This window comes from Curcuma longa, chromosome 11, assembly GCF_044706935.1.
Source record: "Curcuma longa cultivar G26 ecotype Majalengka, Jawa Barat chromosome 11, ITB_CL_G26_1.1, whole genome shotgun sequence".
In the NCBI taxonomy this organism is placed as follows: domain Eukaryota; kingdom Viridiplantae; phylum Streptophyta; class Magnoliopsida; order Zingiberales; family Zingiberaceae; genus Curcuma; species Curcuma longa.
In genome coordinates, this window is record NC_133871.1 from 5,354,808 (window position 1) to 5,363,289 (window position 8,482).

At 38.5% G+C, this 8,482-nt stretch overlaps 1 pseudogene; it reads left to right on the top strand.

Moving 5' to 3' along the window:
- The first annotated feature begins 1,026 nt into the window (after positions 1-1,026).
- LOC141838263 (serine/threonine-protein phosphatase PP1-like) lies at positions 1,027-3,750 on the top strand (annotated as a pseudogene).
- Positions 3,751-8,482: the final 4,732 nt, after the last annotated feature.

An 8,482-nucleotide genomic window follows, 5' to 3' on the forward strand; every position in this document is an offset into this window, starting at 1 on the left:
ACCCACCCACCAAGTTAGAATGTTCAAGAATTAGTCATGAAATGAGATTGGAACTTATGAAAGTTCAAGTTCTTGATTTTGCATTTTTTTTGGATACATTTAGTCCGGTAAAGTGCTGATAAAATGATATGACAAAATACTAGCATCTGTGTGTGCTGATAAACTGATTTGTCTTTTTTGGTAGTGGTTAATTATAATTTTTCGATTTATTTCTTTATAGATGATCATGAAAATTGATCGTTGAAGTGTGCTTTAACCTTTTACTTCCATGCAACAGGAAGCTTTCAGATTATGAGTCATTAGAGAAAATTTAACTACTCTTTTATTCAAAATGCCACTTTTTCCATCCTTGTTTCCTTAGCTTCACTATTAGGATATTTCCTGTATAACTGTTAAGGATTTTTGAATATCAAAGGCATTTTTTAAATAATATTTAAAATTCAAGAGAGATTTTTCTTTATTATGAGTTTTTTTTCTTTCTAGTAAAAGGAAAAGCTGAATATTATTAATCATCTTAAGAGAATGTATCCAATTAGTTGTTAGAATTTAACTAAAATTCTATAGCTTACTCTCCAAAGTATTTATTTCTATTATGTTAGAGAAAAAGTGTTTTATTATATTAGGTACCCGGTGAAAAAATTTAAAAAAATTTTGAGGGGCAGACAGAGTATTTATTAATAAACAAAGATTTTGATAATTAAATTAAAATTCTAAAAATGTGAAAAATCAAAAGTATAATTTTATTTTATGTGAAAGGTACCCGCATTCCTACTCACTTGTTGTGCGTGGGACCCTCTCTTTTCTTCACCGCGGTAAACGTTTCGGGTGGCGTTAAGCAGGTGCCATGAAATATCCGAACCGGATTACGTATGATCCGGTGTGCGGGTGCGCCCACGCCACGCGCTTAATCAGACGGATGGAGGCTTCAGAAATCTTGATCGGACGGCAAGGATGCTTCGACGCGCTTTCTTTCCTCGATAGCAAAAGGTCGTCGTGTTTTCCGCCTCGTCTTGTCGTCGTCGCCGTGCTCAAAGCTCTGAACTTTCCGAAGCTTCCGCCCACGATCGCAAGATCCAGAGAGGGCGAAGCCTCGGGGTCGGAGGAGGAGTCGCCTGACGCCGTCTTGGAGTTGGGGTACTCGGAAGGAGGCGCGACGGAGCGAAGATGATGATGACGAGGGCCTCGATTGGGGCCATGGATGGCCCTGTGCTGGACGACGTCATAAGGAGGCTGCTCACCGGAGGCGGAAGGCAGGTGCAGCTCTTTGAGGCGGAGATCCGGCAGCTCTGCGTCGAGGCCAAGAAAGTGCTCCTCTCGCAGCCGAATCTCCTTGAGCTCCGCGCTCCCATCAAGATCTGCGGTCAATTCCCATTATTCACTCCCTCTATCTATGTGCAATCGGATGTAGAAAATTCTCTTCTCCTTATTGGCAATTGCTCAAAAACGGAAAGAAAGTGACTAGAATTCCGGTATTTTATTGGTCAAAGGGGAATTGATACTAGTAAACCATATGGTTTATCGGATGATCGCATATAGAGAATTGTGAAGATGACTGGTTTGCATTGATTTCATCTTTGAAGATTTGTTCTGCCAATTTTCTTTGCGGAGGCATATCTTTTAGCTTATATTTTTGAATCCCGATACTTTTGTTGAGATTCTATGCAAACTAGATTGGATGACAGGAGGGTTTAGGGTTGACTGCTTGTATTAAGAATCAGCATTCTAACCATGTTCCTCAATCAAGTTATGCATTTTTCTGTATAATGATAAATGCACTCTATAGATTTCAGTTGACGCAGTTATGCCGATTATTTCATCATCCCCTTTCTTTGTCATTATTTCACATAGTCTAGCTTCTCATTTTCTTTCTGCAGCTTTCAATTTTGGCAAAATTGAGTTCCTTGCTAGGAGCTCTCTTTTGATTGTTCTTGTTCTACAATTGACACAGATGATGGAAATTTTTGATCTTTTGTTATATTACTAATTTCTTTATGGTGGCAATTTTGGGATAACAACTCACCATTATCATGCCCCAAGATTTCTTATTAACGAACTCAAATAAGTGAATGATAAATATGGAATATCTGCAGGGATTTCCATATAATCTCTTTTGTGCCTTCTTGATTGACAAACCAATTTGGTGCACAAAAAATGACTTCTATTCTAAATAATCATTCAAACTTCTCCAATTTTAACTTTCAGTTCACTTTCGTTATAGGAAAGATCTTTCCCACCAACGATGTGTGCCTGATTTGTTCTATGGTGATGCTGTCTTGGAATCTATGCTAATTTCACCATCTTATATTTTATCCTGATTAATTTGTTTGAGAAGCTGCAGAAGAGCTAACTTTGAAGTGTTACTTTTATTGCAGGTGATATACATGGACAATATCTTGACTTGTTGAAGATGTTCGAAATTGGAGGCTTCCCCTCATTCATCTTATTTGTTTCTTGGGGATTATGTAGATAGGGGCAAATATGGCTTGGAAACTATATGCTTGCTTCTAGCTTATAAAGTAAAGTATCCCGACAAAGTGTTCCTTCTAAGAGGCAATCATGAAGATGCTAAAATCAATAGAGTATATGGCTTTTATGATGAATGCAAAAGAAGATTTAATGTTCGGCTATGGAAAACATTTTGTGATTGCTTCAACTGCTTGCCATTTGCAGCCCTGATAGATGAAAAAATATTGTGCATGCATGGTGGTCTTTCACCCGAGTTGCAAAACATGTATGATATTCGGAATATCCCAAGGCCGACCGAGATTCCAGACTATGGGATTCTATGTGACCTGCTTTGGTCTGATCCTGATCCTGCAGTGCAAGGGTGGGGTGAGAGTGATCGAGGAGTTTCAGTAACTTTTGGTGCTGATAAGCTTGTTGAGTTTTTGGAGAAAAATGATCTTGATCTTATTTGTCGAGCTCATCAAGTGAGTGTTTGTTTTCCTCCCTCGTTGCTTAAGTTTCCGCTTCTATACACTTGGTGATGGTGGTCAAGTTGTTGATTTTTACAGGTAGTAGAGGACGGATACGAGTTTTTTGCTCACAGAAGATTAGTCACGATTTTTCGGCTCCAAACTATTGTGGGGAATTTGACAATGTAGGTGCTATGTTGACTATAAATGAAAGCCTGTTATGTTCGTTTCAGATTTTGAAAGCATCAACACCAGTAAACCCTGGCACAATCACTAAGATGCCTAAGAAGGTGACATTTTCACTCCAACTTCTTGTTCTTTCTAAGCCAGTTTTTGGTGGGTTTTTCCTTGGAAAAGATAAATGATTTTTAAAAGTCTAAGCTTTGTTGAACTTGAAAAACAACTTATTAACTGAAGAAATCTATTTTCTGTGTTAATTGAACAGCCATCAAAAGGAGGAAAATCTTGATAACTCTGTAGTCAGTCATCTGAGGATGATAAGAGTTTGGAGAGCTGGATCTTGTGTGTGGATCACATAAACTTGTCGCTATTTTCTATGGGTAGATAAGGTTAATTATCTTAGGCAATGAACAAATTTAAGGCATGGCATTGTCGAATCATTAGGATGGTGAACTTTATCTTATGCCTTTTTTTGTTGTACAGCAATTTAATACAAGGTTAATTTCTTACCCAAAGAAGAAAGTTCTTCTGTACCATCGAAGTAGAAACTTGTAAGACTCATTTCTTTGGCTTCTTTTTTTTCTTTCTGTGGTCGGTGAGAAGTTCAAAGTGTTTGAACGGAAATAATCAACTACTTGTGATTGTTTTGATTCAATATCTATTTAAGAGCTGTGTTTCATGCTAGGAAAGAAAACTAATAAATAAGATGACAAAAAGATTTTCGCAATTCTACTTTTCTTTTATCTCCTAGGGTGAAAATGAATGATGGGACGGACGTTCTTTTTTTAATTTTTTTTAATTAAAAAGGTATTTCATCCCACTAACCTCTTTTAAAATGATATTGATATCCTCAATTACAATGTTAGATCGATTTAGGGTTTTTGATAGGTTGTTTAAAACATAGTTGTCAATTTGGATTGGGTTTGTCGGATTAGTCCATTCTGTTTAAAAAAAATTGATAATCCCAGTAGCCACATCTCTGGGGGTGGTCGGCCCGGTCCTACGGAAATTTCCCACCGACCACCAGGGTAAATCGGGAAGCGCAAACGGCGGCCAATCCAGATGCCCAACATCCTTTGATTGCGTTCCCCATTTGGAGGAAAATTCTTGTAAGGGTGGTCGGTCCGGTCCTACGGAAATTTCCCACCGACCACCAGGGTAAATCGGGAAGCGCAAACGGTGGCCAATCCAGATGCCCAACATCCTTTGATTGCGTTCCCCATTTGGAGGAAAATTCTTGTAAATACGTCGTAGTTGGGGATCGAACCGTGGGTCCTTGAGTTACAATCCGGATGTCTTACCGTTGCACCATTGCCCCGGGGACTAGTCCATTCTGTTAAATAATTTAGACGGGTTAAGTTGAAATTTTAATTTGTTAATTCATTTTAAAATGAGTTCAGATGGGTTGATCTGCTTAGGCTCGCGATCCATGTGGATTGGCTCGCGGTGGTTTAGATTGGTTTGCGGATTGAGAAAATTTATTTATTTTAAAATTTAAAATTAAAATAAAAAATTCAATAGATTAGTAGATTTGTCTAACTTACAATTCTAAGTTTAAATATTTTAATTTGATCCATTTAAATTGTAATTCAAATTTAAAATTTTAATATTTTTTAATATTTTGACAGGCCTCTATAAAATTTTTAATATTCAAACGGTAATTCAATCGATCAACTCCACCGCATTGGTTGTACGCTTTTTTTTAAATCGTAATTTTTGAAAATTTAAAACTCTATAAAATATGATTTATTTTGAAATTTTAAATGTCGCTTGTGTGGGTCATGGGAAGCCAATTATATAATTTAAAATTAATTATGGCTAAAAATGTTATATGCTTATGTTATTTTTAAAATTTAAATTTAAATATATAAATATATTCTAAAAGACGTTGAAGCTCAACCAATTTTTTAACGACTTAAATATGAAAATTTTAACCAGTAAAAATTAGTAGATCAAGTCAGAATTACTACATAAATATAATACTTTTAATCAACTATTAAATATAATAATTTTAATTAAAATTATTATATTTAGCAGTTTTGACATATACTATAAAATCTCTTTTCTCTAAAAAAAAAGGTGAGAGAAAATAGAAGAATATAATCAAGTATTTTTTTTCTTTAAAATGCGGTTTTAAGCAGATGAGTCACAAGGAATTTATCTCTTTATGTAGTAATTTTTCTTATTCATTTACAAGAGCAAATAAGAAATGGAGATTATATTCTGAAATTTCTCTCACTCTCAAGTCATTCTTTGATTTGCCCCTAATCATTCTTGTTGGTAAATGAAGGAGTCAAATAAGTCCTAATTGATCAGATACTTAACAGTTTAAAGTTTAACATATAGTTAGCAAAAATGAAGTCTAAGTGAATCACGGTTAATTTAATATATGGTGATTAGAAGTCCATTAGGGAGTTGACAAGTGAAGAAGTTTATGTGAGTCATGGTTGACTAGATATTTAATGATTGAAAATCCAATAAGTAGTCAACAAGGGTGAAGTTCCAGTGAGTCATAGAGAATTGGACATTTAACATTGTTGGTGCAATCGACCTCTAATTAATGTTGATTAGGTTGACCGGTTGATCAAGCTCGAGTTGACTCAGTCTAATTTCGATATTTGATCAATATGCTAATTGGTTGAGTGACATGTTAAGTAGGTCAAGATTAATCGGATATTTGATGATGGAGAAGTCTAAGTAGGTCACGGTTGACTAGACACTTGATGGTCGGAAGTCCAATAGAGAGTTGATAGGAGAAAAGTCCAAGTGAGTCACGGTTGATCGGACACTTGGCGATCAAATGTCCAATAAGGAATTGACATGAGGTGTGAAGTTCTAGCATGTCAAAGTTAATCGAATACTAGGCAATGAGGAAGTTCCGACAGGTCATGATGGATTGGATGTTAGATAACGATGAAGTCCCATTAGGTAAAAGTTGACCGGATGCTGAGCAAAGAAAGTCTTGATAGGTTGAAGACAATAGGATACTAAAGCAAGACGAGAATTCAATTTTGATAATGTTGAAACAAAAGTATTAGTCAATTGATAGGTGTATTAATCGATTGATGGACTATAAACCTTAAAATTAGAGTTTGATGGGGTTTATCTCGGCGAAGCCGAGGCAATGCCCTCCTCCGTCATGGTCAACTACAATTTCTTAATTTACCTCCTCACAGATGATCGTAGGGCCGACCGTGTGGGACCGCTGGAGTAGTATATTCTATCTTTTGCTGAAGAATTTGATGGGGGTTAAGCTTTGTGAATTGTATTTAGGGTTTGCTAAAGTGTTTAGGGATTGTTATAGTATTTGAGATTGTTACAGTGTTTAAAGTTTCTACTACTATAATAATCGACTAATGAACAACGAGACAATCCTGAAGGAGCCCTTGGGATGAAAGTTATCATCTTTTACTGTAATATAATATCCTATTTTTACACCAATAGACAAGTAATAATCAACAAATTCTAACACCCCCCTCAAACTCAAGGTGGTAGAGTAGAGATCAGCTTGAGTTTGCTTAATAACACATAGAAGCGACCCGGCAAGAGAGACTTGGTGAAGACATCTGCAATTTGATGTTCGGTAGACACAGACCGCAATTGCACAGTGCCAGCACTAACATGCTGCCGTACAAAATGACAATCGATCTCAATGTGCTTAGTGCGCTCATGAAACACATCATTTCGAGAAATCTGAATGGCACTCTGACTATCACAATGAAGATCGGTGGCAGGCGGTTGAGGAATGCCAAGATCAGAAAGAAGTCGTCGAATCCAAAGAAGCTCAGAAGTAGAATCAGCAAGCGCACGATACTCTGACTCAGCGCTGGAACGAGAAACAACAGTCTGTTTCTTGCTTCGCCAAGAAATAAGAGAATCACCCAAGAAGAAACAATAACCAGTGATGGAGCGTCGGTCAGTGGGATCGCCTGCCCAATCAGCATCAGAGTAACCAGTGAGTACCAATGATGAATCAGCAGAGAAGTGAAGACCATGTAGGAGAGTGCCCTTAACATAGCGGAGAATACGTAATACAGCAGAGTGATGAGCTGTACAGGGACTAGTCATGAACTGACTAACGATGTGAACTGCATGAGCTATATCAGGACGAGTGACTGTCAGATATATCAGGGAGCCCACTAACTGACGATAGAGCGTGGGGTCCTCAAGAGGGGCGCCATCGAGAGGAGTGAAACGACAGTCTGCCTCAAGTGGAGTCGAGGCAGTCTTGCTGTCAGTCAGGCCAGCACGGGAGATGAGGTCAGAAGCATACTTTGCCTGGGACAAATAGATACCATCTGCCGTGTCGGAAATCTCAAGACCTAGAAAGTAACGCAGCTTACCAAGACTCTTCATATCAAAATGCTGATGAAGATAGGTCTGCAAATCAGATATTCCAGAGGCATCGTCTCCAGTGATCACCATATCATCAACATATAATAATAGAATAATAATCCCGGATGAGGAGCGACGAATGAATAAAGCAGAGTCATAGGGAGAGGCAGTAAACCCATACTGAATAAGTGCTGAGCTGAACTTGGCGAACCAAGCTCGTGGTGCCTGCTTCAGACCATAAAGAGCACGACGTAGCTTACATACCTTCCCCGAAATGTCTGAACCCGGCGGCGGACTCATATAAACCTCCTCAGAAAGATCTCCATGAAGAAAAGCATTCTTCACATCCAACTGGTGAAGAGACCATCGACGAGCAGCAGCAATAGCCAAAAGACAACGTAGAGAAGTCAAACGGGCAACAGGAGCAAATGTCTCTTCATAGTCAATGCCATACTCCTGTAAGAAACCTCTGGCCACGAGACGAGCTTTGTAGCGCTCAACAGATCCATCAGAATTTGTTTTGATCTTGTAAACCCATTTGCAGTTAATAGGTTTCTTGCCAGGTGGTAGATCAACGATATCCCAAGTCCCAGTCTTCTCAAGAGCCTGCAGTTCCTCAGACATAGCCTCACGCCACAATGGATCACAGTTTGCCTCACGAAAGGTCCTAGGCTCATGGTTAGATAGAATGACAGAGAAACAATGGTAATCAAGGAGATGAGAAGGAGGACGACTTACACGGGTTGAACGTCGACCAGTGGCAGCAGGGACTTGAGATACTTGTTCAGGAGACGCAGATGAGTCAGCTTGAGGTGACGGGGAAGCATCGACAGTGTCAACAGGAATCTGTGTGAGCTCGGGACCTGCAAAAGAAGGAGATGGATCCAAAACAAAGAAAGGGGAATCAGTTGGTGACGGGGAAGCATCGATAGTGTCAACAGGAATCTGTGTGAGCTCGGGACCTGCAGAAGAAGGAGATGGATCCAAAACAAAGAAAGGGGAATCAGTCTGAAAAGGAATGGTAAACTTGGACTCAGAAGAGAACATCTTAT